Source organism: Schistocerca cancellata, unplaced genomic scaffold, assembly GCF_023864275.1.
Source record: "Schistocerca cancellata isolate TAMUIC-IGC-003103 unplaced genomic scaffold, iqSchCanc2.1 HiC_scaffold_408, whole genome shotgun sequence".
In the NCBI taxonomy this organism is placed as follows: Eukaryota; Metazoa; Arthropoda; class Insecta; order Orthoptera; family Acrididae; genus Schistocerca; species Schistocerca cancellata.
This window is the reverse complement of record NW_026046425.1, coordinates 53,528-79,535: the sequence shown is the minus strand read 5'-3', so window position 1 is coordinate 79,535 and position 26,008 is coordinate 53,528. Positions and strand designations below refer to the sequence as shown.

The 26,008-nt window shown below is 52.5% G+C and overlaps 44 non-coding genes across 44 annotated transcripts; 37 read left to right on the top strand and 7 right to left on the bottom strand.

Moving 5' to 3' along the window:
• Positions 1-293: 293 nt before the first annotated feature.
• Trnak-uuu (transfer RNA lysine (anticodon UUU)) lies at positions 294-366 on the top strand. Its single transcript has one exon. It is a non-coding gene; the product is annotated as a tRNA-Lys (tRNA).
• Positions 367-504: 138 nt separating this feature from the next.
• Positions 505-586, top strand: Trnas-cga (transfer RNA serine (anticodon CGA)). The gene has a single exon. It is a non-coding gene; the product is annotated as a tRNA-Ser (tRNA).
• A 686-nt stretch (positions 587-1,272) lies between these two features.
• Trnas-uga (transfer RNA serine (anticodon UGA)) lies at positions 1,273-1,354 on the top strand. The gene has a single exon. It is a non-coding gene; the product is annotated as a tRNA-Ser (tRNA).
• Positions 1,355-1,965: 611 nt separating this feature from the next.
• On the top strand, positions 1,966-2,038 carry Trnaf-gaa (transfer RNA phenylalanine (anticodon GAA)). Its single transcript has one exon. It is a non-coding gene; the product is annotated as a tRNA-Phe (tRNA).
• A 539-nt stretch (positions 2,039-2,577) lies between these two features.
• Positions 2,578-2,650, top strand: Trnak-uuu (transfer RNA lysine (anticodon UUU)). The gene has a single exon. It is a non-coding gene; the product is annotated as a tRNA-Lys (tRNA).
• Positions 2,651-2,788: 138 nt separating this feature from the next.
• Trnas-cga (transfer RNA serine (anticodon CGA)) lies at positions 2,789-2,870 on the top strand. Its single transcript has one exon. It is a non-coding gene; the product is annotated as a tRNA-Ser (tRNA).
• Positions 2,871-3,559: 689 nt separating this feature from the next.
• Positions 3,560-3,641, top strand: Trnas-uga (transfer RNA serine (anticodon UGA)). Its single transcript has one exon. It is a non-coding gene; the product is annotated as a tRNA-Ser (tRNA).
• A 611-nt stretch (positions 3,642-4,252) lies between these two features.
• On the top strand, positions 4,253-4,325 carry Trnaf-gaa (transfer RNA phenylalanine (anticodon GAA)). Its single transcript has one exon. It is a non-coding gene; the product is annotated as a tRNA-Phe (tRNA).
• A 539-nt stretch (positions 4,326-4,864) lies between these two features.
• On the top strand, positions 4,865-4,937 carry Trnak-uuu (transfer RNA lysine (anticodon UUU)). The gene has a single exon. It is a non-coding gene; the product is annotated as a tRNA-Lys (tRNA).
• Positions 4,938-5,075: 138 nt separating this feature from the next.
• Trnas-cga (transfer RNA serine (anticodon CGA)) lies at positions 5,076-5,157 on the top strand. The gene has a single exon. It is a non-coding gene; the product is annotated as a tRNA-Ser (tRNA).
• Positions 5,158-5,809: 652 nt separating this feature from the next.
• Trnas-aga (transfer RNA serine (anticodon AGA)) lies at positions 5,810-5,891 on the top strand. Its single transcript has one exon. It is a non-coding gene; the product is annotated as a tRNA-Ser (tRNA).
• Positions 5,892-6,171: 280 nt separating this feature from the next.
• Trnag-ucc (transfer RNA glycine (anticodon UCC)) lies at positions 6,172-6,243 on the bottom strand. The gene has a single exon. It is a non-coding gene; the product is annotated as a tRNA-Gly (tRNA).
• An 822-nt stretch (positions 6,244-7,065) lies between these two features.
• Positions 7,066-7,138, top strand: Trnar-ccu (transfer RNA arginine (anticodon CCU)). The gene has a single exon. It is a non-coding gene; the product is annotated as a tRNA-Arg (tRNA).
• Positions 7,139-7,460: 322 nt separating this feature from the next.
• Trnae-uuc (transfer RNA glutamic acid (anticodon UUC)) lies at positions 7,461-7,532 on the top strand. The gene has a single exon. It is a non-coding gene; the product is annotated as a tRNA-Glu (tRNA).
• A 296-nt stretch (positions 7,533-7,828) lies between these two features.
• On the top strand, positions 7,829-7,901 carry Trnak-uuu (transfer RNA lysine (anticodon UUU)). The gene has a single exon. It is a non-coding gene; the product is annotated as a tRNA-Lys (tRNA).
• Positions 7,902-8,041: 140 nt separating this feature from the next.
• Trnas-aga (transfer RNA serine (anticodon AGA)) lies at positions 8,042-8,123 on the top strand. Its single transcript has one exon. It is a non-coding gene; the product is annotated as a tRNA-Ser (tRNA).
• Positions 8,124-8,403: 280 nt separating this feature from the next.
• Trnag-ucc (transfer RNA glycine (anticodon UCC)) lies at positions 8,404-8,475 on the bottom strand. Its single transcript has one exon. It is a non-coding gene; the product is annotated as a tRNA-Gly (tRNA).
• Positions 8,476-9,297: 822 nt separating this feature from the next.
• Positions 9,298-9,370, top strand: Trnam-cau (transfer RNA methionine (anticodon CAU)). The gene has a single exon. It is a non-coding gene; the product is annotated as a tRNA-Met (tRNA).
• Positions 9,371-9,692: 322 nt separating this feature from the next.
• Trnae-uuc (transfer RNA glutamic acid (anticodon UUC)) lies at positions 9,693-9,764 on the top strand. The gene has a single exon. It is a non-coding gene; the product is annotated as a tRNA-Glu (tRNA).
• A 296-nt stretch (positions 9,765-10,060) lies between these two features.
• Trnak-uuu (transfer RNA lysine (anticodon UUU)) lies at positions 10,061-10,133 on the top strand. Its single transcript has one exon. It is a non-coding gene; the product is annotated as a tRNA-Lys (tRNA).
• Positions 10,134-10,273: 140 nt separating this feature from the next.
• Trnas-aga (transfer RNA serine (anticodon AGA)) lies at positions 10,274-10,355 on the top strand. The gene has a single exon. It is a non-coding gene; the product is annotated as a tRNA-Ser (tRNA).
• A 280-nt stretch (positions 10,356-10,635) lies between these two features.
• Trnag-ucc (transfer RNA glycine (anticodon UCC)) lies at positions 10,636-10,707 on the bottom strand. The gene has a single exon. It is a non-coding gene; the product is annotated as a tRNA-Gly (tRNA).
• Positions 10,708-11,529: 822 nt separating this feature from the next.
• Trnam-cau (transfer RNA methionine (anticodon CAU)) lies at positions 11,530-11,602 on the top strand. Its single transcript has one exon. It is a non-coding gene; the product is annotated as a tRNA-Met (tRNA).
• Positions 11,603-11,924: 322 nt separating this feature from the next.
• Trnae-uuc (transfer RNA glutamic acid (anticodon UUC)) lies at positions 11,925-11,996 on the top strand. The gene has a single exon. It is a non-coding gene; the product is annotated as a tRNA-Glu (tRNA).
• A 296-nt stretch (positions 11,997-12,292) lies between these two features.
• Positions 12,293-12,365, top strand: Trnak-uuu (transfer RNA lysine (anticodon UUU)). Its single transcript has one exon. It is a non-coding gene; the product is annotated as a tRNA-Lys (tRNA).
• Positions 12,366-12,505: 140 nt separating this feature from the next.
• Positions 12,506-12,587, top strand: Trnas-aga (transfer RNA serine (anticodon AGA)). Its single transcript has one exon. It is a non-coding gene; the product is annotated as a tRNA-Ser (tRNA).
• A 280-nt stretch (positions 12,588-12,867) lies between these two features.
• On the bottom strand, positions 12,868-12,939 carry Trnag-ucc (transfer RNA glycine (anticodon UCC)). The gene has a single exon. It is a non-coding gene; the product is annotated as a tRNA-Gly (tRNA).
• An 822-nt stretch (positions 12,940-13,761) lies between these two features.
• Trnam-cau (transfer RNA methionine (anticodon CAU)) lies at positions 13,762-13,834 on the top strand. The gene has a single exon. It is a non-coding gene; the product is annotated as a tRNA-Met (tRNA).
• Positions 13,835-14,156: 322 nt separating this feature from the next.
• Positions 14,157-14,228, top strand: Trnae-uuc (transfer RNA glutamic acid (anticodon UUC)). Its single transcript has one exon. It is a non-coding gene; the product is annotated as a tRNA-Glu (tRNA).
• Positions 14,229-14,524: 296 nt separating this feature from the next.
• Trnak-uuu (transfer RNA lysine (anticodon UUU)) lies at positions 14,525-14,597 on the top strand. The gene has a single exon. It is a non-coding gene; the product is annotated as a tRNA-Lys (tRNA).
• A 140-nt stretch (positions 14,598-14,737) lies between these two features.
• Trnas-aga (transfer RNA serine (anticodon AGA)) lies at positions 14,738-14,819 on the top strand. The gene has a single exon. It is a non-coding gene; the product is annotated as a tRNA-Ser (tRNA).
• Positions 14,820-15,099: 280 nt separating this feature from the next.
• Positions 15,100-15,171, bottom strand: Trnag-ucc (transfer RNA glycine (anticodon UCC)). The gene has a single exon. It is a non-coding gene; the product is annotated as a tRNA-Gly (tRNA).
• An 822-nt stretch (positions 15,172-15,993) lies between these two features.
• Trnar-ccu (transfer RNA arginine (anticodon CCU)) lies at positions 15,994-16,066 on the top strand. The gene has a single exon. It is a non-coding gene; the product is annotated as a tRNA-Arg (tRNA).
• A 322-nt stretch (positions 16,067-16,388) lies between these two features.
• Trnae-uuc (transfer RNA glutamic acid (anticodon UUC)) lies at positions 16,389-16,460 on the top strand. Its single transcript has one exon. It is a non-coding gene; the product is annotated as a tRNA-Glu (tRNA).
• Positions 16,461-16,756: 296 nt separating this feature from the next.
• On the top strand, positions 16,757-16,829 carry Trnak-uuu (transfer RNA lysine (anticodon UUU)). Its single transcript has one exon. It is a non-coding gene; the product is annotated as a tRNA-Lys (tRNA).
• Positions 16,830-16,969: 140 nt separating this feature from the next.
• On the top strand, positions 16,970-17,051 carry Trnas-aga (transfer RNA serine (anticodon AGA)). Its single transcript has one exon. It is a non-coding gene; the product is annotated as a tRNA-Ser (tRNA).
• A 280-nt stretch (positions 17,052-17,331) lies between these two features.
• Positions 17,332-17,403, bottom strand: Trnag-ucc (transfer RNA glycine (anticodon UCC)). The gene has a single exon. It is a non-coding gene; the product is annotated as a tRNA-Gly (tRNA).
• Positions 17,404-18,225: 822 nt separating this feature from the next.
• Trnar-ccu (transfer RNA arginine (anticodon CCU)) lies at positions 18,226-18,298 on the top strand. Its single transcript has one exon. It is a non-coding gene; the product is annotated as a tRNA-Arg (tRNA).
• Positions 18,299-18,620: 322 nt separating this feature from the next.
• On the top strand, positions 18,621-18,692 carry Trnae-uuc (transfer RNA glutamic acid (anticodon UUC)). The gene has a single exon. It is a non-coding gene; the product is annotated as a tRNA-Glu (tRNA).
• Positions 18,693-18,988: 296 nt separating this feature from the next.
• Trnak-uuu (transfer RNA lysine (anticodon UUU)) lies at positions 18,989-19,061 on the top strand. The gene has a single exon. It is a non-coding gene; the product is annotated as a tRNA-Lys (tRNA).
• Positions 19,062-19,201: 140 nt separating this feature from the next.
• Trnas-aga (transfer RNA serine (anticodon AGA)) lies at positions 19,202-19,283 on the top strand. Its single transcript has one exon. It is a non-coding gene; the product is annotated as a tRNA-Ser (tRNA).
• A 280-nt stretch (positions 19,284-19,563) lies between these two features.
• Trnag-ucc (transfer RNA glycine (anticodon UCC)) lies at positions 19,564-19,635 on the bottom strand. Its single transcript has one exon. It is a non-coding gene; the product is annotated as a tRNA-Gly (tRNA).
• An 822-nt stretch (positions 19,636-20,457) lies between these two features.
• Positions 20,458-20,530, top strand: Trnar-ccu (transfer RNA arginine (anticodon CCU)). The gene has a single exon. It is a non-coding gene; the product is annotated as a tRNA-Arg (tRNA).
• A 322-nt stretch (positions 20,531-20,852) lies between these two features.
• Trnae-uuc (transfer RNA glutamic acid (anticodon UUC)) lies at positions 20,853-20,924 on the top strand. Its single transcript has one exon. It is a non-coding gene; the product is annotated as a tRNA-Glu (tRNA).
• The last annotated feature ends 5,084 nt before the right edge of the window (positions 20,925-26,008 follow it).

The following is a 26,008-nucleotide window of genomic DNA, read 5'->3' as shown; positions in this document are numbered from 1 at the left end:
GTGGGAAACATTGCATTCGAAATGCTTGTGAATTTTCCAATTGCCCAGTGAGTGTCGACAAAACACGTAAATTCTCTGCTCCAACGTATGAGACGTAACAACTGGTGCAATTTGTTGTTGCATCGTGTGTCAGCAGTCTTCGATAGTGTGTTACGGGCTTAGCGCGATAAGTTTGTAGACAGCATTTAGGCGACGTTTTATTAGTAACGGCCCCATGCAGCGATTGCACAACAGTAAAGGACATGAGTCAATGTATAGTTGTGCATCGTAGGAGATTTTGCAGCCTTGTGTGAGCCCGGATAGCTCAGTCGGTAGAGCATTAGGCTTTTAACCTAAGGGTCCAGGGTTCAAGTCCCTGTCCGGGCGGAAATTTTAATACTTTGGTAGCGATTCGTCTGGTAGCGGTGGAAACGCTACGGAAAATAATGCAGCTACGCCGTTTTCTGACACCACAGCGTTTTATACGGTAGCAGTTGCATGTGTCGGGAGAACACCGCGCTAACGGCAGTCGTGGCCGAGTGGTTAAGGCGTCTGACTCGAAATCAGATTCCCTCTGGGAGCGTAGGTTCGAATCCTACCGGCTGCGTGCGATTTTGCGTAAAGAGGAGCAAACGTTTTCGCACACATGTGACATGCGTGGGCGAATGCGGGTGCAACCAGTGACGCCATTCTCAACAAGACGAAAATTTCCGTTTTAAGAATACTGAGTTTTCGCGACGACCGCTGCTTACTGTGCCTATCGGTTAACCTCGCACTGACGCTGGGACTGCAGAAAGCCGTCGCTGAGATGGTGAGTACACAGATGTGCTCGAAAATTTCATTTTCTTTTTAAGAATCGCAATTTCAATCATTCGAGTGCGGCAAAAGCAGTAGTGCAGCGTTTTTTTTTTTTCTTTTCTTAAGATCTCGCAGCTGCTTGGAGGTATGTCCATCGTTTTAAGACGACAGAAAACTAGCGTCAGCGGTGCGTCAGTGGGAAGTCGGTGAAGTCGCCATTGGAGCCATAAGCCAGCAATTACGACATGCGAAACACTCGCACACCACGCAGCTGTACGATAATGCTCGTGCGTGGGCCCGCATAGCTGAGTCGGTAGAGCGTTAGGTTTTCAACCGAAGGGTCCTGGGTTCAAGTCCCTGTCTGGGCGAAAATTAGTACACTTTCGTAACGGCTAATGGAAACCCTACAGCAAAGAGTGAGGCCACGCCGTTTTCTGCCATCATATTGCTTCTAAAGATGGCGGTTTGACTTGTCGGGAGTCGCTTCCGCCACCGGCAGTCGTGGCCGAGTGGTTAAGGCGTCTGACTTGAAATCAGATTCCCTCTGGGAGCGTAGGTTCGAGTCCTGCCGACTGCGAAAATTTTCTCGCTCTCAAAAGGCGGACGTTGAGCTGCATCCTAGCAGTTGCGTCACTACTAAACACGTGGGTCACCAGCAATGTGCAGTGTTATTTGATCGAGGGCGCAGCGTTACAGTCGCGCCCAGAAGCCGCAGCTCATCTCCTCGTCTCACAGCCGTCCACCAGGTGTTAGTACAAGTGTCGCCTCACTGGGCAGTGCAGATGTGTCCATTTTAGCTTGCAGACGATGACGTGTAGCAATTTATGAGCTAACGCAAGTCGAATGTTTTACCATGTGTATCTGCTAGATACTGCCTCTCATATGGTGGAGAGGCTCACTCCTTCTTGTGTCTCGTTCTCTGCACACGAGTTGCCCCTGGCATCGATATAGCACGGGTTTTCTAGCGTCAGCGTGGCGTCACGTCAAGTCAGCGAATTCAATATCACACGAATCGAGTCGACATGTTTGCTTGTTACGATGACGGAAGCTGAAGAAATGTGTGTGGAACTTCACTGCATCGGCTGCTCGCCCTTCAGCGTCCCTGTGTCTTATCAGACGAAGGTGACTGTGAAATTGGCAACGAGGCAGAAGTGAACGAACACATGCAAATGGCAACCTTCGCCGTCAGCCGAAATAGCTCAGTTGGGAGAGCGTTAGACTGAAGATCTAAAGGTCCATGGTTCGATCCCGGGTTTCGGCAGGTACTCGTTTTGATGCGACGCCAATGGAATTACTCTGCGTTTGAGATAATGCAACTACCGCTGACAACAAAAATGACTCTCTCCTGTAGCTGTTCTGGTTGTCTATTGCATGCCACAAGAGGAACTTACTAAATAACTAACTCCCTTAGAAGCAAAAGAATTAAAAATATCCTACCGACTGCATTCCTTTTTCTGTGTCAGGTGGTGAAGAACGTCTTCAACGGAACCGTGAAATGAGCGAAAGCGTGGGAAACATTGCATTCGAAATGCTTGTGAATTTTCCAATTGCCCAGTGAGTGTCGACAAAACACGTAAATTCTCTGCTCCAACGTATGAGACGTAACAACTGGTGCAATTTGTTGTTGCATCGTGTGTCAGCAGTCTTCGATAGTGTGTTACGGGCTTAGCGCGATAAGTTTGTAGACAGCATTTAGGCGACGTTTTATTAGTAACGGCCCCATGCAGCGATTGCACAACAGTAAAGGACATGAGTCAATGTATAGTTGTGCATCGTAGGAGATTTTGCAGCCTTGTGTGAGCCCGGATAGCTCAGTCGGTAGAGCATTAGGCTTTTAACCTAAGGGTCCAGGGTTCAAGTCCCTGTCCGGGCGGAAATTTTAATACTTTGGTAGCGATTCGTCTGGTAGCGGTGGAAACGCTACGGAAAATAATGCAGCTACGCCGTTTTCTGACACCACAGCGTTTTATACGGTAGCAGTTGCATGTGTCGGGAGAACACCGCGCTAACGGCAGTCGTGGCCGAGTGGTTAAGGCGTCTGACTCGAAATCAGATTCCCTCTGGGAGCGTAGGTTCGAATCCTACCGGCTGCGTGCGATTTTGCGTAAAGAGGAGCAAACGTTTTCGCACACATGTGACATGCGTGGGCGAATGCGGGTGCAACCAGTGACGCCATTCTCAACAAGACGAAAATTTCCGTTTTAAGAATACTGAGTTTTCGCGACGACCGCTGCTTACTGTGCCTATCGGTTAACCTCGCACTGACGCTGGGACTGCAGAAAGCCGTCGCTGAGATGGTGAGTACACAGATGTGCTCGAAAATTTCATTTTCTTTTTAAGAATCGCAATTTCAATCATTCGAGTGCGGCAAAAGCAGTAGTGCAGCGTTTTTTTTTTTTTTTCTTTTCTTAAGATCTCGCAGCTGCTTGGAGGTATGTCCATCGTTTTAAGACGACAGAAAACTAGCGTCAGCGGTGCGTCAGTGGGAAGTCGGTGAAGTCGCCATTGGAGCCATAAGCCAGCAATTACGACATGCGAAACACTCGCACACCACGCAGCTGTACGATAATGCTCGTGCGTGGGCCCGCATAGCTGAGTCGGTAGAGCGTTAGGTTTTCAACCGAAGGGTCCTGGGTTCAAGTCCCTGTCTGGGCGAAAATTAGTACACTTTCGTAACGGCTAATGGAAACCCTACAGCAAAGAGTGAGGCCACGCCGTTTTCTGCCATCATATTGCTTCTAAAGATGGCGGTTTGACTTGTCGGGAGTCGCTTCCGCCACCGGCAGTCGTGGCCGAGTGGTTAAGGCGTCTGACTTGAAATCAGATTCCCTCTGGGAGCGTAGGTTCGAGTCCTGCCGACTGCGAAAATTTTCTCGCTCTCAAAAGGCGGACGTTGAGCTGCATCCTAGCAGTTGCGTCACTACTAAACACGTGGGTCACCAGCAATGTGCAGTGTTATTTGATCGAGGGCGCAGCGTTACAGTCGCGCCCAGAAGCCGCAGCTCATCTCCTCGTCTCACAGCCGTCCACCAGGTGTTAGTACAAGTGTCGCCTCACTGGGCAGTGCAGATGTGTCCATTTTAGCTTGCAGACGATGACGTGTAGCAATTTATGAGCTAACGCAAGTCGAATGTTTTACCATGTGTATCTGCTAGATACTGCCTCTCATATGGTGGAGAGGCTCACTCCTTCTTGTGTCTCGTTCTCTGCACACGAGTTGCCCCTGGCATCGATATAGCACGGGTTTTCTAGCGTCAGCGTGGCGTCACGTCAAGTCAGCGAATTCAATATCACACGAATCGAGTCGACATGTTTGCTTGTTACGATGACGGAAGCTGAAGAAATGTGTGTGGAACTTCACTGCATCGGCTGCTCGCCCTTCAGCGTCCCTGTGTCTTATCAGACGAAGGTGACTGTGAAATTGGCAACGAGGCAGAAGTGAACGAACACATGCAAATGGCAACCTTCGCCGTCAGCCGAAATAGCTCAGTTGGGAGAGCGTTAGACTGAAGATCTAAAGGTCCCTGGTTCGATCCCGGGTTTCGGCAGGTACTCGTTTTGATGCGACGCCAATGGAATTACTCTGCGTTTGTGATAATGCAACTACCGCTGACAACAAAAATGACTCTCTCCTGTAGCTGTTCTGGTTGTCTATTGCATGCCACAAGAGGAACTTACTAGATAACTAACTCCCTTAGAAGCAAAAGAATTAAAAATATCCTACCGACTGCATTCCTTTTTCTGTGTCAGGTGGTGAAGAACGTCTTCAACGGAACCGTGAAATGAGCGAAAGCGTGGGAAACATTGCATTCGAAATGCTTGTGAATTTTCCAATTGCCCAGTGAGTGTCGACAAAACACGTAAATTCTCTGCTCCAACGTATGAGACGTAACAACTGGTGCAATTTGTTGTTGCATCGTGTGTCAGCAGTCTTCGATAGTGTGTTACGGGCTTAGCGCGATAAGTTTGTAGACAGCATTTAGGCGACGTTTTATTAGTAACGGCCCCATGCAGCGATTGCACAACAGTAAAGGACATGAGTCAATGTATAGTTGTGCATCGTAGGAGATTTTGCAGCCTTGTGTGAGCCCGGATAGCTCAGTCGGTAGAGCATTAGGCTTTTAACCTAAGGGTCCAGGGTTCAAGTCCCTGTCCGGGCGGAAATTTTAATACTTTGGTAGCGATTCGTCTGGTAGCGGTGGAAACGCTACGGAAAATAATGCAGCTACGCCGTTTTCTGACACCACAGCGTTTTATACGGTAGCAGTTGCATGTGTCGGGAGAACACCGCGCTAACGGCAGTCGTGGCCGAGTGGTTAAGGCGTCTGACTCGAAATCAGATTCCCTCTGGGAGCGTAGGTTCGAATCCTACCGGCTGCGTGCGATTTTGCGTAAAGAGGAGCAAACGTTTTCGCACACATGTGACATGCGTGGGCGAATGCGGGTGCAACCAGTGACGCCATTCTCAACAAGACGAAAATTTCCGTTTTAAGAATACTGAGTTTTCGCGACGACCGCTGCTTACTGTGCCTATCGGTTCACCTCGCACTGACGCTGGGACTGCAGAAAGCCGTCGCTGAGATGGTGAGTACACAGATGTGCTCGAAAATTTCATTTTCTTTTTAAGAATCGCAATTTCAATCATTCGAGTGCGGCAAAAGCAGTAGTGCAGCGTTTTTTTTTTTTTTTTCTTTTCTTAAGATCTCGCAGCTGCTTGGAGGTATGTCCATCGTTTTAAGACGACAGAAAACTAGCGTCAGCGGTGCGTCAGTGGGAAGTCGGTGAAGTCGCCATTGGAGCCACAAGCCAGTAAAAAAAAAAGATAAAAAAAAATTCGGTAGAGCATTAGGCTTTTAACCTAAGGGTCCAGGGTTCGAGTCCCTGTCCGGGCGAAGATTTTTAACGCTTCCGTAATGGCTCGTCTCGTAGCGCTGGTAGCCCTGCCGTAATCAGTGCACAGAGTTCGTTTCCTGTCAACATTCTGCGCAGACCGGTTAGATTTTTCACGATTCGAGGGAAGCTTCAGATACGAGCAGTCGTGGCCGAGTGGTTAAGGCGTCTGACTAGAAATCAGATTCCCTCTGGGAGCGTAGGTTCGAGTCCTACCGACTGCGTCCGTTTTTCTTTTCTTTTTTTCTTTAGGAAGGAGGAGCAGAAAATTTCGCGGTTTGCCTGTCGTTTTGGTACCTCGCCACACCTCACCTCTCACAGTCGTTTATAGCGCCTGTCCTTTTGATAAGGGCGAATTCCAAGCGTCAGCTTTCGCGTCAGCCGAGCAAAGTCGGGACAAGTCGGGACATACTACAGGATGGCCTGCGTGGAGCAACGACGGAAAGAAAACGTTAATTTAACAGCACGTGGCTCACATACTCATACGCAAAAAGTTTCGCCCGTTGCGGTGGCCGGGAATCGAACCCGGATCAACTGCTTGGAAGGCAACTATGCTCACCATTACACCACCACCGCACAGCCGCTGCTCGCAACGCCGCGCTGTGTCGGCTTCCCGCCCGCCGCCAGCGGCCCACGGTGATAGTAGCTGTAGGCGCTTTACGAGGTAGGAGGGTGCATCCACACGCATTCGGGTAGCGCCTCCACGCACGCTGCGTCTTTGGGCAAGACTCGTCGCCGCGGCCGCAACGTTACTCACACGATAGTGATGAGCGGTCGCTATAAGGCAGTGTAGTGGGGGACTCCGCGTGTGTAGCACTTTTTTCGGTCGTATCCGACGTCGCTGGGTGGCAATCCCACTTTCCCTGCAGACAGCTGCTCGGGAATATGCTCGGCAAGCACGGACGTCATCGGACGTCCGCCCCCAACAAGTGCAACTAACAAAATGAGAACAACAACTAAAAAAGTGGTAGGTTGTTCGCCTACCACGCGGGCGGCCCGGCTTCGATTCCCGGCCGATGCATCGTTTTGCTGTTCTCGCTATAATGCCGCCGCGCCGATTGCCCGCTTGAGCTGCGTCAGCCTCAGGAATGTGTAGCAGGATTCGCTGTGAGAAGAACCAAACACGCAGCACGCAAGAGGCCGTACTTGGACGGTCGCGTGCTATTTCTGAACTCTAGCGTCGGCCTGGCCCTACAGGCCGCTGTGTCCAGGTGCCGCAAGGGCGATGTACTGTTACCTCAGGCAGTGCTGCTTTCCGTTGAAAAAGCTGCGGCAGCAGTTTAATCTAGCCAGTCGGGAAAGCACGTGTAGCAACACAGCAGATTCTTGAGAAAGCGCAAACTGTCTATCTCTAATATGTGGGACTTACCAAGTTTCCTGGGACGCTTGTTGCAACGTGCCTCGGTAGCGCAGTAGGTAGCGCGTAAGTCTCCTAATCTTAAGGTCGTGAGTTCGATCCTCACCCGGGGCATTTAATTTGCTGTACATCATGACTGAATTAACGGCGCTGCTGTTGCTAGGGAACGAACTTAATTGTCGTTTGTTATCCCCAAGGAGTCCACGCCTCAGCGTAAAAATGTTTACTTCCAATTATGGCAAGGTACAACTTTGATCTTTCTCCTCCCCTGTTATGAGTAAAATATGATGCAAACAGCAATGAATAGTCAGTTTCGAGCTGTGCGCCATGCCAGTCTGCACGCACAAATACGCTCGCAAACAGAGAGCACCACTGAGTCCGGATTCAGCACGAAATGCGGGAGGAGAGGGAGTAAATCTCACGTTTACCGAGCAAATCCGGTGTGGTCTAGTGGCTAGGATACCTGGCTTTCACCCAGGAGGCCCGGGTTCGATTCCCGGTACCGGAAGAGAAGTTTTTGCGCACACGTCCCTCCATGTTTTGGCCTTCCAACCTTCGTTTGTCGCCCTCCTTCCGGAGCTTCAACCGAACGTAATCGGGGAAAACAGGCACAAGATGCAATTACTGTCAGCACCGGGATAAAGGCAGAAGAGGCACTAGTCCGCTGTTGGGCTGCTACCAGCGTCAGTGGGAAGTCGGTGAAGTGGCCAGTTGCGCCAGAAGCCAGCAATTACCGTAGTACGCCTACACACGCGTTCCAATTATTCACATTGCTTGCAGCCGCTCCACCCACAACGGGCATGAGCCCGGATAGCTCAGTCGGTAGAGCATTAGGCTTTTAACCTAAGGGTCCAGGGTTCGAGTCCCTGTCCGGGCGAAGATTTTTAACGCTTCCGTAATGGCTCGTCTCGTAGCGCTGGTAGCCCTGCCGTAATCAGTGCACAGAGTTCGTTTCCTGTCAACATTCTGCGCAGACCGGTTAGATTTTTCACGATTCGAGGGAAGCTTCAGATACGAGCAGTCGTGGCCGAGTGGTTAAGGCGTCTGACTAGAAATCAGATTCCCTCTGGGAGCGTAGGTTCGAGTCCTACCGACTGCGTCCGTTTTTCTTTTCTTTTTTTCTTTAGGAAGGAGGAGCAGAAAATTTCGCGGTTTGCCTGTCGTTTTGGTACCTCGCCACACCTCACCTCTCACAGTCGTTTATAGCGCCTGTCCTTTTGATAAGGGCGAATTCCAAGCGTCAGCTTTCGCGTCAGCCGAGCAAAGTCGGGACAAGTCGGGACATACTACAGGATGGCCTGCGTGGAGCAACGACGGAAAGAAAACGTTAATTTAACAGCACGTGGCTCACATACTCATACGCAAAAAGTTTCGCCCGTTGCGGTGGCCGGGAATCGAACCCGGATCAACTGCTTGGAAGGCAACTATGCTCACCATTACACCACCACCGCACAGCCGCTGCTCGCAACGCCGCGCTGTGTCGGCTTCCCGCCCGCCGCCAGCGGCCCACGGTGATAGTAGCTGTAGGCGCTTTACGAGGTAGGAGGGTGCATCCACACGCATTCGGGTAGCGCCTCCACGCACGCTGCGTCTTTGGGCAAGACTCGTCGCCGCGGCCGCAACGTTACTCACACGATAGTGATGAGCGGTCGCTATAAGGCAGTGTAGTGGGGGACTCCGCGTGTGTAGCACTTTTTTCGGTCGTATCCGACGTCGCTGGGTGGCAATCCCACTTTCCCTGCAGACAGCTGCTCGGGAATATGCTCGGCAAGCACGGACGTCATCGGACGTCCGCCCCCAACAAGTGCAACTAACAAAATGAGAACAACAACTAAAAAAGTGGTAGGTTGTTCGCCTACCACGCGGGCGGCCCGGCTTCGATTCCCGGCCGATGCATCGTTTTGCTGTTCTCGCTATAATGCCGCCGCGCCGATTGCCCGCTTGAGCTGCGTCAGCCTCAGGAATGTGTAGCAGGATTCGCTGTGAGAAGAACCAAACACGCAGCACGCAAGAGGCCGTACTTGGACGGTCGCGTGCTATTTCTGAACTCTAGCGTCGGCCTGGCCCTACAGGCCGCTGTGTCCAGGTGCCGCAAGGGCGATGTACTGTTACCTCAGGCAGTGCTGCTTTCCGTTGAAAAAGCTGCGGCAGCAGTTTAATCTAGCCAGTCGGGAAAGCACGTGTAGCAACACAGCAGATTCTTGAGAAAGCGCAAACTGTCTATCTCTAATATGTGGGACTTACCAAGTTTCCTGGGACGCTTGTTGCAACGTGCCTCGGTAGCGCAGTAGGTAGCGCGTAAGTCTCATAATCTTAAGGTCGTGAGTTCGATCCTCACCCGGGGCATTTAATTTGCTGTACATCATGACTGAATTAACGGCGCTGCTGTTGCTAGGGAACGAACTTAATTGTCGTTTGTTATCCCCAAGGAGTCCACGCCTCAGCGTAAAAATGTTTACTTCCAATTATGGCAAGGTACAACTTTGATCTTTCTCCTCCCCTGTTATGAGTAAAATATGATGCAAACAGCAATGAATAGTCAGTTTCGAGCTGTGCGCCATGCCAGTCTGCACGCACAAATACGCTCGCAAACAGAGAGCACCACTGAGTCCGGATTCAGCACGAAATGCGGGAGGAGAGGGAGTAAATCTCACGTTTACCGAGCAAATCCGGTGTGGTCTAGTGGCTAGGATACCTGGCTTTCACCCAGGAGGCCCGGGTTCGATTCCCGGTACCGGAAGAGAAGTTTTTGCGCACACGTCCCTCCATGTTTTGGCCTTCCAACCTTCGTTTGTCGCCCTCCTTCCGGAGCTTCAACCGAACGTAATCGGGGAAAACAGGCACAAGATGCAATTACTGTCAGCACCGGGATAAAGGCAGAAGAGGCACTAGTCCGCTGTTGGGCTGCTACCAGCGTCAGTGGGAAGTCGGTGAAGTGGCCAGTTGCGCCAGAAGCCAGCAATTACCGTAGTACGCCTACACACGCGTTCCAATTATTCACATTGCTTGCAGCCGCTCCACCCACAACGGGCATGAGCCCGGATAGCTCAGTCGGTAGAGCATTAGGCTTTTAACCTAAGGGTCCAGGGTTCGAGTCCCTGTCCGGGCGAAGATTTTTAACGCTTCCGTAATGGCTCGTCTCGTAGCGCTGGTAGCCCTGCCGTAATCAGTGCACAGAGTTCGTTTCCTGTCAACATTCTGCGCAGACCGGTTAGATTTTTCACGATTCGAGGGAAGCTTCAGATACGAGCAGTCGTGGCCGAGTGGTTAAGGCGTCTGACTAGAAATCAGATTCCCTCTGGGAGCGTAGGTTCGAGTCCTACCGACTGCGTCCGTTTTTCTTTTCTTTTTTTCTTTAGGAAGGAGGAGCAGAAAATTTCGCGGTTTGCCTGTCGTTTTGGTACCTCGCCACACCTCACCTCTCACAGTCGTTTATAGCGCCTGTCCTTTTGATAAGGGCGAATTCCAAGCGTCAGCTTTCGCGTCAGCCGAGCAAAGTCGGGACAAGTCGGGACATACTACAGGATGGCCTGCGTGGAGCAACGACGGAAAGAAAACGTTAATTTAACAGCACGTGGCTCACATACTCATACGCAAAAAGTTTCGCCCGTTGCGGTGGCCGGGAATCGAACCCGGATCAACTGCTTGGAAGGCAACTATGCTCACCATTACACCACCACCGCACAGCCGCTGCTCGCAACGCCGCGCTGTGTCGGCTTCCCGCCCGCCGCCAGCGGCCCACGGTGATAGTAGCTGTAGGCGCTTTACGAGGTAGGAGGGTGCATCCACACGCATTCGGGTAGCGCCTCCACGCACGCTGCGTCTTTGGGCAAGACTCGTCGCCGCGGCCGCAACGTTACTCACACGATAGTGATGAGCGGTCGCTATAAGGCAGTGTAGTGGGGGACTCCGCGTGTGTAGCACTTTTTTCGGTCGTATCCGACGTCGCTGGGTGGCAATCCCACTTTCCCTGCAGACAGCTGCTCGGGAATATGCTCGGCAAGCACGGACGTCATCGGACGTCCGCCCCCAACAAGTGCAACTAACAAAATGAGAACAACAACTAAAAAAGTGGTAGGTTGTTCGCCTACCACGCGGGCGGCCCGGCTTCGATTCCCGGCCGATGCATCGTTTTGCTGTTCTCGCTATAATGCCGCCGCGCCGATTGCCCGCTTGAGCTGCGTCAGCCTCAGGAATGTGTAGCAGGATTCGCTGTGAGAAGAACCAAACACGCAGCACGCAAGAGGCCGTACTTGGACGGTCGCGTGCTATTTCTGAACTCTAGCGTCGGCCTGGCCCTACAGGCCGCTGTGTCCAGGTGCCGCAAGGGCGATGTACTGTTACCTCAGGCAGTGCTGCTTTCCGTTGAAAAAGCTGCGGCAGCAGTTTAATCTAGCCAGTCGGGAAAGCACGTGTAGCAACACAGCAGATTCTTGAGAAAGCGCAAACTGTCTATCTCTAATATGTGGGACTTACCAAGTTTCCTGGGACGCTTGTTGCAACGTGCCTCGGTAGCGCAGTAGGTAGCGCGTAAGTCTCATAATCTTAAGGTCGTGAGTTCGATCCTCACCCGGGGCATTTAATTTGCTGTACATCATGACTGAATTAACGGCGCTGCTGTTGCTAGGGAACGAACTTAATTGTCGTTTGTTATCCCCAAGGAGTCCACGCCTCAGCGTAAAAATGTTTACTTCCAATTATGGCAAGGTACAACTTTGATCTTTCTCCTCCCCTGTTATGAGTAAAATATGATGCAAACAGCAATGAATAGTCAGTTTCGAGCTGTGCGCCATGCCAGTCTGCACGCACAAATACGCTCGCAAACAGAGAGCACCACTGAGTCCGGATTCAGCACGAAATGCGGGAGGAGAGGGAGTAAATCTCACGTTTACCGAGCAAATCCGGTGTGGTCTAGTGGCTAGGATACCTGGCTTTCACCCAGGAGGCCCGGGTTCGATTCCCGGTACCGGAAGAGAAGTTTTTGCGCACACGTCCCTCCATGTTTTGGCCTTCCAACCTTCGTTTGTCGCCCTCCTTCCGGAGCTTCAACCGAACGTAATCGGGGAAAACAGGCACAAGATGCAATTACTGTCAGCACCGGGATAAAGGCAGAAGAGGCACTAGTCCGCTGTTGGGCTGCTACCAGCGTCAGTGGGAAGTCGGTGAAGTGGCCAGTTGCGCCAGAAGCCAGCAATTACCGTAGTACGCCTACACACGCGTTCCAATTATTCACATTGCTTGCAGCCGCTCCACCCACAACGGGCATGAGCCCGGATAGCTCAGTCGGTAGAGCATTAGGCTTTTAACCTAAGGGTCCAGGGTTCGAGTCCCTGTCCGGGCGAAGATTTTTAACGCTTCCGTAATGGCTCGTCTCGTAGCGCTGGTAGCCCTGCCGTAATCAGTGCACAGAGTTCGTTTCCTGTCAACATTCTGCGCAGACCGGTTAGATTTTTCACGATTCGAGGGAAGCTTCAGATACGAGCAGTCGTGGCCGAGTGGTTAAGGCGTCTGACTAGAAATCAGATTCCCTCTGGGAGCGTAGGTTCGAGTCCTACCGACTGCGTCCGTTTTTCTTTTCTTTTTTTCTTTAGGAAGGAGGAGCAGAAAATTTCGCGGTTTGCCTGTCGTTTTGGTACCTCGCCACACCTCACCTCTCACAGTCGTTTATAGCGCCTGTCCTTTTGATAAGGGCGAATTCCAAGCGTCAGCTTTCGCGTCAGCCGAGCAAAGTCGGGACAAGTCGGGACATACTACAGGATGGCCTGCGTGGAGCAACGACGGAAAGAAAACGTTAATTTAACAGCACGTGGCTCACATACTCATACGCAAAAAGTTTCGCCCGTTGCGGTGGCCGGGAATCGAACCCGGATCAACTGCTTGGAAGGCAACTATGCTCACCATTACACCACCACCGCACAGCCGCTGCTCGCAACGCCGCGCTGTGTCGGCTTCCCGCCCGCCGCCAGCGGCCCACGGTGATAGTAGCTGTAGGCGCTTTACGAGGTAGGAGGGTGCATCCACACGCATTCGGGTAGCGCCTCCACGCACGCTGCGTCTTTGGGCAAGACTCGTCGCCGCGGCCGCAACGTTACTCACACGATAGTGATGAGCGGTCGCTATAAGGCAGTGTAGTGGGGGACTCCGCGTGTGTAGCACTTTTTTCGGTCGTATCCGACGTCGCTGGGTGGCAATCCCACTTTCCCTGCAGACAGCTGCTCGGGAATATGCTCGGCAAGCACGGACGTCATCGGACGTCCGCCCCCAACAAGTGCAACTAACAAAATGAGAACAACAACTAAAAAAGTGGTAGGTTGTTCGCCTACCACGCGGGCGGCCCGGCTTCGATTCCCGGCCGATGCATCGTTTTGCTGTTCTCGCTATAATGCCGCCGCGCCGATTGCCCGCTTGAGCTGCGTCAGCCTCAGGAATGTGTAGCAGGATTCGCTGTGAGAAGAACCAAACACGCAGCACGCAAGAGGCCGTACTTGGACGGTCGCGTGCTATTTCTGAACTCTAGCGTCGGCCTGGCCCTACAGGCCGCTGTGTCCAGGTGCCGCAAGGGCGATGTACTGTTACCTCAGGCAGTGCTGCTTTCCGTTGAAAAAGCTGCGGCAGCAGTTTAATCTAGCCAGTCGGGAAAGCACGTGTAGCAACACAGCAGATTCTTGAGAAAGCGCAAACTGTCTATCTCTAATATGTGGGACTTACCAAGTTTCCTGGGACGCTTGTTGCAACGTGCCTCGGTAGCGCAGTAGGTAGCGCGTAAGTCTCATAATCTTAAGGTCGTGAGTTCGATCCTCACCCGGGGCATTTAATTTGCTGTACATCATGACTGAATTAACGGCGCTGCTGTTGCTAGGGAACGAACTTAATTGTCGTTTGTTATCCCCAAGGAGTCCACGCCTCAGCGTAAAAATGTTTACTTCCAATTATGGCAAGGTACAACTTTGATCTTTCTCCTCCCCTGTTATGAGTAAAATATGATGCAAACAGCAATGAATAGTCAGTTTCGAGCTGTGCGCCATGCCAGTCTGCACGCACAAATACGCTCGCAAACAGAGAGCACCACTGAGTCCGGATTCAGCACGAAATGCGGGAGGAGAGGGAGTAAATCTCACGTTTACCGAGCAAATCCGGTGTGGTCTAGTGGCTAGGATACCTGGCTTTCACCCAGGAGGCCCGGGTTCGATTCCCGGTACCGGAAGAGAAGTTTTTGCGCACACGTCCCTCCATGTTTTGGCCTTCCAACCTTCGTTTGTCGCCCTCCTTCCGGAGCTTCAACCGAACGTAATCGGGGAAAACAGGCACAAGATGCAATTACTGTCAGCACCGGGATAAAGGCAGAAGAGGCACTAGTCCGCTGTTGGGCTGCTACCAGCGTCAGTGGGAAGTCGGTGAAGTGGCCAGTTGCGCCAGAAGCCAGCAATTACCGTAGTACGCCTACACACGCGTTCCAATTATTCACATTGCTTGCAGCCGCTCCACCCACAACGGGCATGAGCCCGGATAGCTCAGTCGGTAGAGCATTAGGCTTTTAACCTAAGGGTCCAGGGTTCGAGTCCCTGTCCGGGCGAAGATTTTTAACGCTTCCGTAATGGCTCGTCTCGTAGCGCTGGTAGCCCTGCCGTAATCAGTGCACAGAGTTCGTTTCCTGTCAACATTCTGCGCAGACCGGTTAGATTTTTCACGATTCGAGGGAAGCTTCAGATACGAGCAGTCGTGGCCGAGTGGTTAAGGCGTCTGACTAGAAATCAGATTCCCTCTGGGAGCGTAGGTTCGAGTCCTACCGACTGCGTCCGTTTTTCTTTTCTTTTTTTCTTTAGGAAGGAGGAGCAGAAAATTTCGCGGTTTGCCTGTCGTTTTGGTACCTCGCCACACCTCACCTCTCACAGTCGTTTATAGCGCCTGTCCTTTTGATAAGGGCGAATTCCAAGCGTCAGCTTTCGCGTCAGCCGAGCAAAGTCGGGACAAGTCGGGACATACTACAGGATGGCCTGCGTGGAGCAACGACGGAAAGAAAACGTTAATTTAACAGCACGTGGCTCACATACTCATACGCAAAAAGTTTCGCCCGTTGCGGTGGCCGGGAATCGAACCCGGATCAACTGCTTGGAAGGCAACTATGCTCACCATTACACCACCACCGCACAGCCGCTGCTCGCAACGCCGCGCTGTGTCGGCTTCCCGCCCGCCGCCAGCGGCCCACGGTGATAGTAGCTGTAGGCGCTTTACGAGGTAGGAGGGTGCATCCACACGCATTCGGGTAGCGCCTCCACGCACGCTGCGTCTTTGGGCAAGACTCGTCGCCGCGGCCGCAACGTTACTCACACGATAGTGATGAGCGGTCGCTATAAGGCAGTGTAGTGGGGGACTCCGCGTGTGTAGCACTTTTTTCGGTCGTATCCGACGTCGCTGGGTGGCAATCCCACTTTCCCTGCAGACAGCTGCTCGGGAATATGCTCGGCAAGCACGGACGTCATCGGACGTCCGCCCCCAACAAGTGCAACTAACAAAATGAGAACAACAACTAAAAAAGTGGTAGGTTGTTCGCCTACCACGCGGGCGGCCCGGCTTCGATTCCCGGCCGATGCATCGTTTTGCTGTTCTCGCTATAATGCCGCCGCGCCGATTGCCCGCTTGAGCTGCGTCAGCCTCAGGAATGTGTAGCAGGATTCGCTGTGAGAAGAACCAAACACGCAGCACGCAAGAGGCCGTACTTGGACGGTCGCGTGCTATTTCTGAACTCTAGCGTCGGCCTGGCCCTACAGGCCGCTGTGTCCAGGTGCCGCAAGGGCGATGTACTGTTACCTCAGGCAGTGCTGCTTTCCGTTGAAAAAGCTGCGGCAGCAGTTTAATCTAGCCAGTCGGGAAAGCACGTGTAGCAACACAGCAGATTCTTGAGAAAGCGCAAACTGTCTATCTCTAATATGTGGGACTTACCAAGTTTCCTGGGACGCTTGTTGCAACGTGCCTCGGTAGCGCAGTAGGTAGCGCGTAAGTCTCCTAATCTTAAGGTCGTGAGTTCGATCCTCACCCGGGGCATTTAATTTGCTGTACATCATGACTGAATTAACGGCGCTGCTGTTGCTAGGGAACGAACTTAATTGTCGTTTGTTATCCCCAAGGAGTCCACGCCTCAGCGTAAAAATGTTTACTTCCAATTATGGCAAGGTACAACTTTGATCTTTCTCCTCCCCTGTTATGAGTAAAATATGATGCAAACAGCAATGAATAGTCAGTTTCGAGCTGTGCGCCATGCCAGTCTGCACGCACAAATACGCTCGCAAACAGAGAGCACCACTGAGTCCGGATTCAGCACGAAATGCGGGAGGAGAGGGAGTAAATCTCACGTTTACCGAGCAAATCCGGTGTGGTCTAGTGGCTAGGATACCTGGCTTTCACCCAGGAGGCCCGGGTTCGATTCCCGGTACCGGAAGAGAAGTTTTTGCGCACACGTCCCTCCATGTTTTGGCCTTCCAACCTTCGTTTGTCGCCCTCCTTCCGGAGCTTCAACCGAACGTAATCGGGGAAAACAGGCACAAGATGCAATTACTGTCAGCACCGGGATAAAGGCAGAAGAGGCACTAGTCCGCTGTTGGGCTGCTACCAGCGTCAGTGGGAAGTCGGTGAAGTGGCCAGTTGCGCCAGAAGCCAGCAATTACCGTAGTACGCCTACACACGCGTTCCAATTATTCACATTGCTTGCAGCCGCTCCACCCACAACGGGCATGAGCCCGGATAGCTCAGTCGGTAGAGCATTAGGCTTTTAACCTAAGGGTCCAGGGTTCGAGTCCCTGTCCGGGCGAAGATTTTTAACGCTTCCGTAATGGCTCGTCTCGTAGCGCTGGTAGCCCTGCCGTAATCAGTGCACAGAGTTCGTTTCCTGTCAACATTCTGCGCAGACCGGTTAGATTTTTCACGATTCGAGGGAAGCTTCAGATACGAGCAGTCGTGGCCGAGTGGTTAAGGCGTCTGACTAGAAATCAGATTCCCTCTGGGAGCGTAGGTTCGAGTCCTACCGACTGCGTCCGTTTTTCTTTTCTTTTTTTCTTTAGGAAGGAGGAGCAGAAAATTTCGCGGTTTGCCTGTCGTTTTGGTACCTCGCCACACCTCACCTCTCACAGTCGTTTATAGCGCCTGTCCTTTTGATAAGGGCGAATTCCAAGCGTCAGCTTTCGCGTCAGCCGAGCAAAGTCGGGACAAGTCGGGACATACTACAGGATGGCCTGCGTGGAGCAACGACGGAAAGAAAACGTTAATTTAACAGCACGTGGCTCACATACTCATACGCAAAAAGTTTCGCCCGTTGCGGTGGCCGGGAATCGAACCCGGATCAACTGCTTGGAAGGCAACTATGCTCACCATTACACCACCACCGCACAGCCGCTGCTCGCAACGCCGCGCTGTGTCGGCTTCCCGCCCGCCGCCAGCGGCCCACGGTGATAGTAGCTGTAGGCGCTTTACGAGGTAGGAGGGTGCATCCACACGCATTCGGGTAGCGCCTCCACGCACGCTGCGTCTTTGGGCAAGACTCGTCGCCGCGGCCGCAACGTTACTCACACGATAGTGATGAGCGGTCGCTATAAGGCAGTGTAGTGGGGGACTCCGCGTGTGTAGCACTTTTTTCGGTCGTATCCGACGTCGCTGGGTGGCAATCCCACTTTCCCTGCAGACAGCTGCTCGGGAATATGCTCGGCAAGCACGGACGTCATCGGACGTCCGCCCCCAACAAGTGCAACTAACAAAATGAGAACAACAACTAAAAAAGTGGTAGGTTGTTCGCCTACCACGCGGGCGGCCCGGCTTCGATTCCCGGCCGATGCATCGTTTTGCTGTTCTCGCTATAATGCCGCCGCGCCGATTGCCCGCTTGAGCTGCGTCAGCCTCAGGAATGTGTAGCAGGATTCGCTGTGAGAAGAACCAAACACGCAGCACGCAAGAGGCCGTACTTGGACGGTCGCGTGCTATTTCTGAACTCTAGCGTCGGCCTGGCCCTACAGGCCGCTGTGTCCAGGTGCCGCAAGGGCGATGTACTGTTACCTCAGGCAGTGCTGCTTTCCGTTGAAAAAGCTGCGGCAGCAGTTTAATCTAGCCAGTCGGGAAAGCACGTGTAGCAACACAGCAGATTCTTGAGAAAGCGCAAACTGTCTATCTCTAATATGTGGGACTTACCAAGTTTCCTGGGACGCTTGTTGCAACGTGCCTCGGTAGCGCAGTAGGTAGCGCGTAAGTCTCCTAATCTTAAGGTCGTGAGTTCGATCCTCACCCGGGGCATTTAATTTGCTGTACATCATGACTGAATTAACGGCGCTGCTGTTGCTAGGGAACGAACTTAATTGTCGTTTGTTATCCCCAAGGAGTCCACGCCTCAGCGTAAAAATGTTTACTTCCAATTATGGCAAGGTACAACTTTGATCTTTCTCCTCCCCTGTTATGAGTAAAATATGATGCAAACAGCAATGAATAGTCAGTTTCGAGCTGTGCGCCATGCCAGTCTGCACGCACAAATACGCTCGCAAACAGAGAGCACCACTGAGTCCGGATTCAGCACGAAATGCGGGAGGAGAGGGAGTAAATCTCACGTTTACCGAGCAAATCCGGTGTGGTCTAGTGGCTAGGATACCTGGCTTTCACCCAGGAGGCCCGGGTTCGATTCCCGGTACCGGAAGAGAAGTTTTTGCGCACACGTCCCTCCATGTTTTGGCCTTCCAACCTTCGTTTGTCGCCCTCCTTCCGGAGCTTCAACCGAACGTAATCGGGGAAAACAGGCACAAGATGCAATTACTGTCAGCACCGGGATAAAGGCAGAAGAGGCACTAGTCCGCTGTTGGGCTGCTACCAGCGTCAGTGGGAAGTCGGTGAAGTGGCCAGTTGCGCCAGAAGCCAGCAATTACCGTAGTACGCCTACACACGCGTTCCAATTATTCACATTGCTTGCAGCCGCTCCACCCACAACGGGCATGAGCCCGGATAGCTCAGTCGGTAGAGCATTAGGCTTTTAACCTAAGGGTCCAGGGTTCGAGTCCCTGTCCGGGCGAAGATTTTTAACGCTTCCGTAATGGCTCGTCTCGTAGCGCTGGTAGCCCTGCCGTAATCAGTGCACAGAGTTCGTTTCCTGTCAACATTCTGCGCAGACCGGTTAGATTTTTCACGATTCGAGGGAAGCTTCAGATACGAGCAGTCGTGGCCGAGTGGTTAAGGCGTCTGACTAGAAATCAGATTCCCTCTGGGAGCGTAGGTTCGAGTCCTACCGACTGCGTCCGTTTTTCTTTTCTTTTTTTCTTTAGGAAGGAGGAGCAGAAAATTTCGCGGTTTGCCTGTCGTTTTGGTACCTCGCCACACCTCACCTCTCACAGTCGTTTATAGCGCCTGTCCTTTTGATAAGGGCGAATTCCAAGCGTCAGCTTTCGCGTCAGCCGAGCAAAGTCGGGACAAGTCGGGACATACTACAGGATGGCCTGCGTGGAGCAACGACGGAAAGAAAACGTTAATTTAACAGCACGTGGCTCACATACTCATACGCAAAAAGTTTCGCCCGTTGCGGTGGCCGGGAATCGAACCCGGATCAACTGCTTGGAAGGCAACTATGCTCACCATTACACCACCACCGCACAGCCGCTGCTCGCAACGCCGCGCTGTGTCGGCTTCCCGCCCGCCGCCAGCGGCCCACGGTGATAGTAGCTGTAGGCGCTTTACGAGGTAGGAGGGTGCATCCACACGCATTCGGGTAGCGCCTCCACGCACGCTGCGTCTTTGGGCAAGACTCGTCGCCGCGGCCGCAACGTTACTCACACGATAGTGATGAGCGGTCGCTATAAGGCAGTGTAGTGGGGGACTCCGCGTGTGTAGCACTTTTTTCGGTCGTATCCGACGTCGCTGGGTGGCAATCCCACTTTCCCTGCAGACAGCTGCTCGGGAATATGCTCGGCAAGCACGGACGTCATCGGACGTCCGCCCCCAACAAGTGCAACTAACAAAATGAGAACAACAACTAAAAAAGTGGTAGGTTGTTCGCCTACCACGCGGGCGGCCCGGCTTCGATTCCCGGCCGATGCATCGTTTTGCTGTTCTCGCTATAATGCCGCCGCGCCGATTGCCCGCTTGAGCTGCGTCAGCCTCAGGAATGTGTAGCAGGATTCGCTGTGAGAAGAACCAAACACGCAGCACGCAAGAGGCCGTACTTGGACGGTCGCGTGCTATTTCTGAACTCTAGCGTCGGCCTGGCCCTACAGGCCGCTGTGTCCAGGTGCCGCAAGGGCGATGTACTGTTACCTCAGGCAGTGCTGCTTTCCGTTGAAAAAGCTGCGGCAGCAGTTTAATCTAGCCAGTCGGGAAAGCACGTGTAGCAACACAGCAGATTCTTGAGAAAGCGCAAACTGTCTATCTCTAATATGTGGGACTTACCAAGTTTCCTGGGACGCTTGTTGCAACGTGCCTCGGTAGCGCAGTAGGTAGCGCGTAAGTCTCCTAATCTTAAGGTCGTGAGTTCGATCCTCACCCGGGGCATTTAATTTGCTGTACATCATGACTGAATTAACGGCGCTGCTGTTGCTAGGGAACGAACTTAATTGTCGTTTGTTATCCCCAAGGAGTCCACGCCTCAGCGTAAAAATGTTTACTTCCAATTATGGCAAGGTACAACTTTGATCTTTCTCCTCCCCTGTTATGAGTAAAATATGATGCAAACAGCAATGAATAGTCAGTTTCGAGCTGTGCGCCATGCCAGTCTGCACGCACAAATACGCTCGCAAACAGAGAGCACCACTGAGTCCGGATTCAGCACGAAATGCGGGAGGAGAGGGAGTAAATCTCACGTTTACCGAGCAAATCCGGTGTGGTCTAGTGGCTAGGATACCTGGCTTTCACCCAGGAGGCCCGGGTTCGATTCCCGGTACCGGAAGAGAAGTTTTTGCGCACACGTCCCTCCATGTTTTGGCCTTCCAACCTTCGTTTGTCGCCCTCCTTCCGGAGCTTCAACCGAACGTAATCGGGGAAAACAGGCACAAGATGCAATTACTGTCAGCACCGGGATAAAGGCAGAAGAGGCACGTGGACAGTCTGCTTTAGGCGGTGGCGCGGCACGGACCTGCTGTCCCGGCCGCGGGCGCGCGTGGACGAGGAAGTGTTTACACCGTCGGTACTCGCGCGTGTTGTTGTCTGACTCGATCGCCATGGCACACAATTTTCGAAAGACTACGCTCCAATTTACGTTCGACAACGAATTTGCCAGACCCAAAGCTTTCGAAATAGAGCGTTTTTTGAGGGAAGAAGTTCGTTTACCTGCTACGGACATCATTGGAATACACCTGTCCATTGTAAGCAGTACAATGTACGTAAAGATGACCGATGAAGCTGCGTGTGAAAGAACTCTCTCCGCTGCTCAAAGAGGATTTAAATTTCGACACTCTGATGGCCATATCAGCGATGTAACAGTAGCTCCTTCAGGATTGGGTGTGAGGATGATTCGGATCTTTGAACTGCCGTTTGAGGTGCCAGAATCGATGGTTACTGAATCGCTGCGACCATATGGAACGGTACTTAGTCATACGCCTGAACGCTGGGCAAGTTTTAGTACCTATCCTGTGCTAAACGGCGTGCGACAGGTGCGGATCGTCCTTACTAAACATATCCCGTCTTATTTATACATTGGCGGGTGTCGAGCTATTGTGATCTACGATGGCCAGCCACGCACTTGTTCTGGCTGTGGTGGAGAAGGACATATCCGCTCGGAGTGCATACAACGCCGCGTCGTGCAACTGCCACATGGAGACGCGTCACAGCGAGAAGTTCCCACGCAACTGCCGATGACGTACGTGTCGGTGGCTCGCCGGGAGGTGTTGCCTAGTTCGGAGCGTGACAAGGACGTGTTTATGCAAGAGCCGACCGAGTTACGGGAGCATGGAGGTGACTCGGAGAATGTCCCTACGCCCACGTCACGTCGGCTGAGGGAGGAGCCTTCCGACAACTCACATGAAGCACGCGACTTGGAAGTAGAGGTCGAGACAGTGGCGCCGGCAACGGACCAACGAACGATCGACGAACACACTGAGGCAGCAGAGGGCAGGGCACGCAAACAGCGATCGCCGAAGCGTCGCAAAAAGCGTCGCCATAATTCAGGTGACACGTCCCCCCCTCGCCTAGGGGATACGGAAGTTATCATAGCCGCAGAACTGTCTGACACAGAACACGTGCCTTTAGAGGACGTTGACAGGTTTCCGTCAGATGGAGACCGGATGTCCTGCCTTTCAGATGGTCCCTCTTCATTGACACCGACTGACCCAGAGCTGCCGACGAAGGAGTCAGGGATACCAATGTCCCAGCAGCCTCGTCGAAATACATCAGAGGACGTTTCTCGGATGGATGACCACTGCGACTGGGCGGAACCAGTCGAGGACATACAGGAATTGCCACCCCCTAATGATGACCACTCACCTACAGGATGCACACCACGGAACGACAACAAAGGAGGGCAGCCCGTTGGCGGGCACCCCTCTGAGCACGAATAGTGGACTAACGCCCTTGGAGTTCTCAGTGACATGACACGAGCATGACAACGACAACGAACCAAGCATATAAGGTGGGCACAGTGAACATTAACACCGCACGTTCGCTTGCAAAGATGCAACTTCTCCGGGACATGATTTACGCCACTGACGTTGATATTCTGCTGATGCAGGAAACCTGCAATGCTGCTTTTCCCGACGTGCACGGATACAACACTTACCTAGCGCCGACTCCAGATGGAGGACGTGGCACAGCGATACTAGTCCGGGAAGGGATTCCGATGTGTGACCTCGTTTACCTTCCTTCGGCTCGGGGTTTGGCTATGACCGTGAACGGCATTCGTATCGTCAACATCTATGCACCCTCCGGATCTGACAATCGACAGGCGCGTGCACGATTCTACTCGGAGGAGATTGCCCCCCTATTCCATGGACGGTATGACCACATCTTGGTAGGGGGGGATTTTAACTGTGTACTCGCCCCGAAGGATCAAACTCCTAATTTCAGCTCATGCCACGCATTGAACACGATCTGCCGGGACATGGCCCTTACGGACACGTGGGAAAAGATCCATGGGCAGCGAGAGGGCTACACGTATTTTACTAGCCATTCGGCGAGCAGGCTGGATCGGATTTATGTTTCTGACGGCTTAAGAGATCACGTGTTGGCTGCTGAACGTTGGCCCACAGCTTTTACGGATCACCTTGCATATTTATGCACGTTAACCCTCCCACGGCAGAGGGTCTGGCGGAGTCGTAGTTCCTGGAAACTCAATTCATCCTTATTGGTGGATCTCGAATGTCGCCAGCGGATCGAAGAAACATGGCAGACTTGCACTCGCCGTCTGCCGCTGCACCGTACGGTTCTTTCGTGGTGGCTGCAGTGTGCAAAACCGGCGATACGAAGAGCTCTCATCACGTATGGCAAGGAAAAAGCGAAATGGCTCCGAGATACACTTGACTATTTCTACATGGTGCTCCGCGACCTGTCCTCCATGGCCCCATCGCTCGAGCGTCAAGCGGAAGTCCATCGCATTCAGGCCTGTATTTTATCGATCACGAGACGTCGACTGGAGGGACTTTCGATCCGTGCTCGGTGCTTGGACAACGTCGATGGAGAACGTATCGGCATGCATCATGTGGCCAAGGGAAATGCGCGTAATCGCCGATCCCTAATCACGGTCCTCCATGATGACGATGGTCGGCCCTTGACGTCACAACGGGACATTGCTGCTGAGTTTCTGGAGCATTATCGCCTCCTTTTCACTGGGACGCCGACGGACAATCGGACAGGAGAAGAACTTTTGCGACAGATGCAAACGGAGGTGGATGGTTCAGATGCAGAGGCGCTATTGGAACCCCTAACGGAAGATGACATCCGGGGCGCACTCGCGAAGGGTGCGGTGCATAAATCCCCTGGGCCAGATGGGTTGACACTCGAATTTTACCGCGCATTTGCGGATTTAATGATGTCCCAATTGGTATTGATGTATAATGAGTTATTGAGCCCTGACACGGACGTTCCGTCGCAGTTCATGGCGGGACTGCTTATACCAATACCGAAATCGACAGCGAGTGTCAGCGCCCATCAATTTAGACCGCTCACGATGCTCAATACTGATTATAAGCTCTTTGCGCGAATGTTGGCGGCAAGGCTCAAGACTGTAATATCCAAGACAATACCACCAGACCAGGCTTGTCTAGGGGTTCGGAGCAACATACATACTATCCTCGGCGAATACCGTGACGTAATTTCACTGACGGAAGCTTGTCGCATGCGAGCGGCGTTCGTATCGGTGGACTTTGATCGTGCCTTTGACAGGATCAACCATGATTTCCTTGACTCGACAATGCGACGCATGGCGATACCACAGGATTTTATTACCGTCCTCATGCGCCTCCTTCGCGGCGCTTCTTCGACGGTGAGAGTCAATGGCAGGGAGGTAGGACCGATTCCTGTTTGCAGCTCAGTTAGGCAGGGATGTCCCTTGTCGATGTTACTGTTTACAATAGCGCTCGAACCATTGATGCAGACTCTTAGACGGACTCTAACAGGCATCCGACTCCGTGCGAGCTCCTTCACGTGTCGTGCATATGCCGACGACTTGATGATACTCGTCCGGTCGGAGAACGAAGTAAGTCAGGTGGTTACCCTTCTTACTACGTACGGAGTAGCTGCGGGAAGCAGGGTCAACATGAATAAAACCAAGATCATGCACATCGGTCGAGGGCTGGACGATCTGCACAGTCCGTTTACGACGGTGGACATCTTGCGATGCTTAGGTGTATCGTTCACCCGATCGCTACGGCAATCAGCGGCGGCGAGCTATCGACGTCTCCTCCAGAACGTCCGACTGCACATACGCAACAATTCCCTCCGAACGCACGACCTGCTCCAAAGGGTGGACTACACTAATGTTCACCTGGCCTCGCGACTGCCGCACCTGGCACAGGTACTGCCAATGCCACATGGTATTGCTGACAGATTAATGGCGGCCTTTGGATACTATGTCAGCCAAGGAATGTTGTTTAAGGTCAAATACAAGACTTTAACTCTCCCACACCATGCTGGAGGACTTAACCTCACGGATGTGCGGAACAAGGCTCTAGCTCTATACCTGCGAGCGACGCTACGCACTTGGAACCAACGGCAACACGCCATCACGTCGGCCATCCTGGATGTGCTTCATCCAGCGTCCTTTGAACCACCGGTCGCTGTAGGCACCATCTCGCCCTCTTTTTCTCACGTCGCGCGATTTTTTGTTGATTTTAGTTATGTTCAGTTACAGATACCTTCTACAAGAATCCCCACTACCCGTGAGATATATCGATACTTGCGGCGTCATCATGGCAGCAATGTTGTCGAACTTAAATACCCAACACGAAACTGGCGACAGATTTGGCGAGCTGTCCATACACCTCTCCTCACCACAGCAGCGCGATCGTCATGGTATACACTAATCAACCGCAAGACAGTCAACCGCCAACGTTTATACGACATTCGCATGGTAGATTCCCCGCTCTGCCTTATATGTGGCATGCAGGACACCGACGAACATTCTCTGCAGTGCGGTGAGGCAAAGGATGTTTGGCGGCTGACGCAACGCATCATGGCCCTCCTCAGACGCACCGATGAATCAACGATCACGACGGACGCTTTATTTTTCCCTGACGCTGTATTTTTCCCCTCACAAAAAAAAAAAAAACTTCGGCAATCCGATGGATTTGTGGACACGCATCGCACTACGTGCTCTCGCGGACATTGATATCGGGCATGGACTATTGGCATTATCTACTAGAACAACACGAAATCATCCGACGCCACTCTAAATATAAAACGAATTTTGCGAACTTTCTAGGCAGCATGTTTCATAACCCCCCGAAGCGGTGGGGAGTCCCAGGTTTACGTTGTTTCGAGGGATAGAATGTACTCCCAGTGAAGTGACGAGGATGTCACTTCAGTCCTATATTTCTTTTCCTT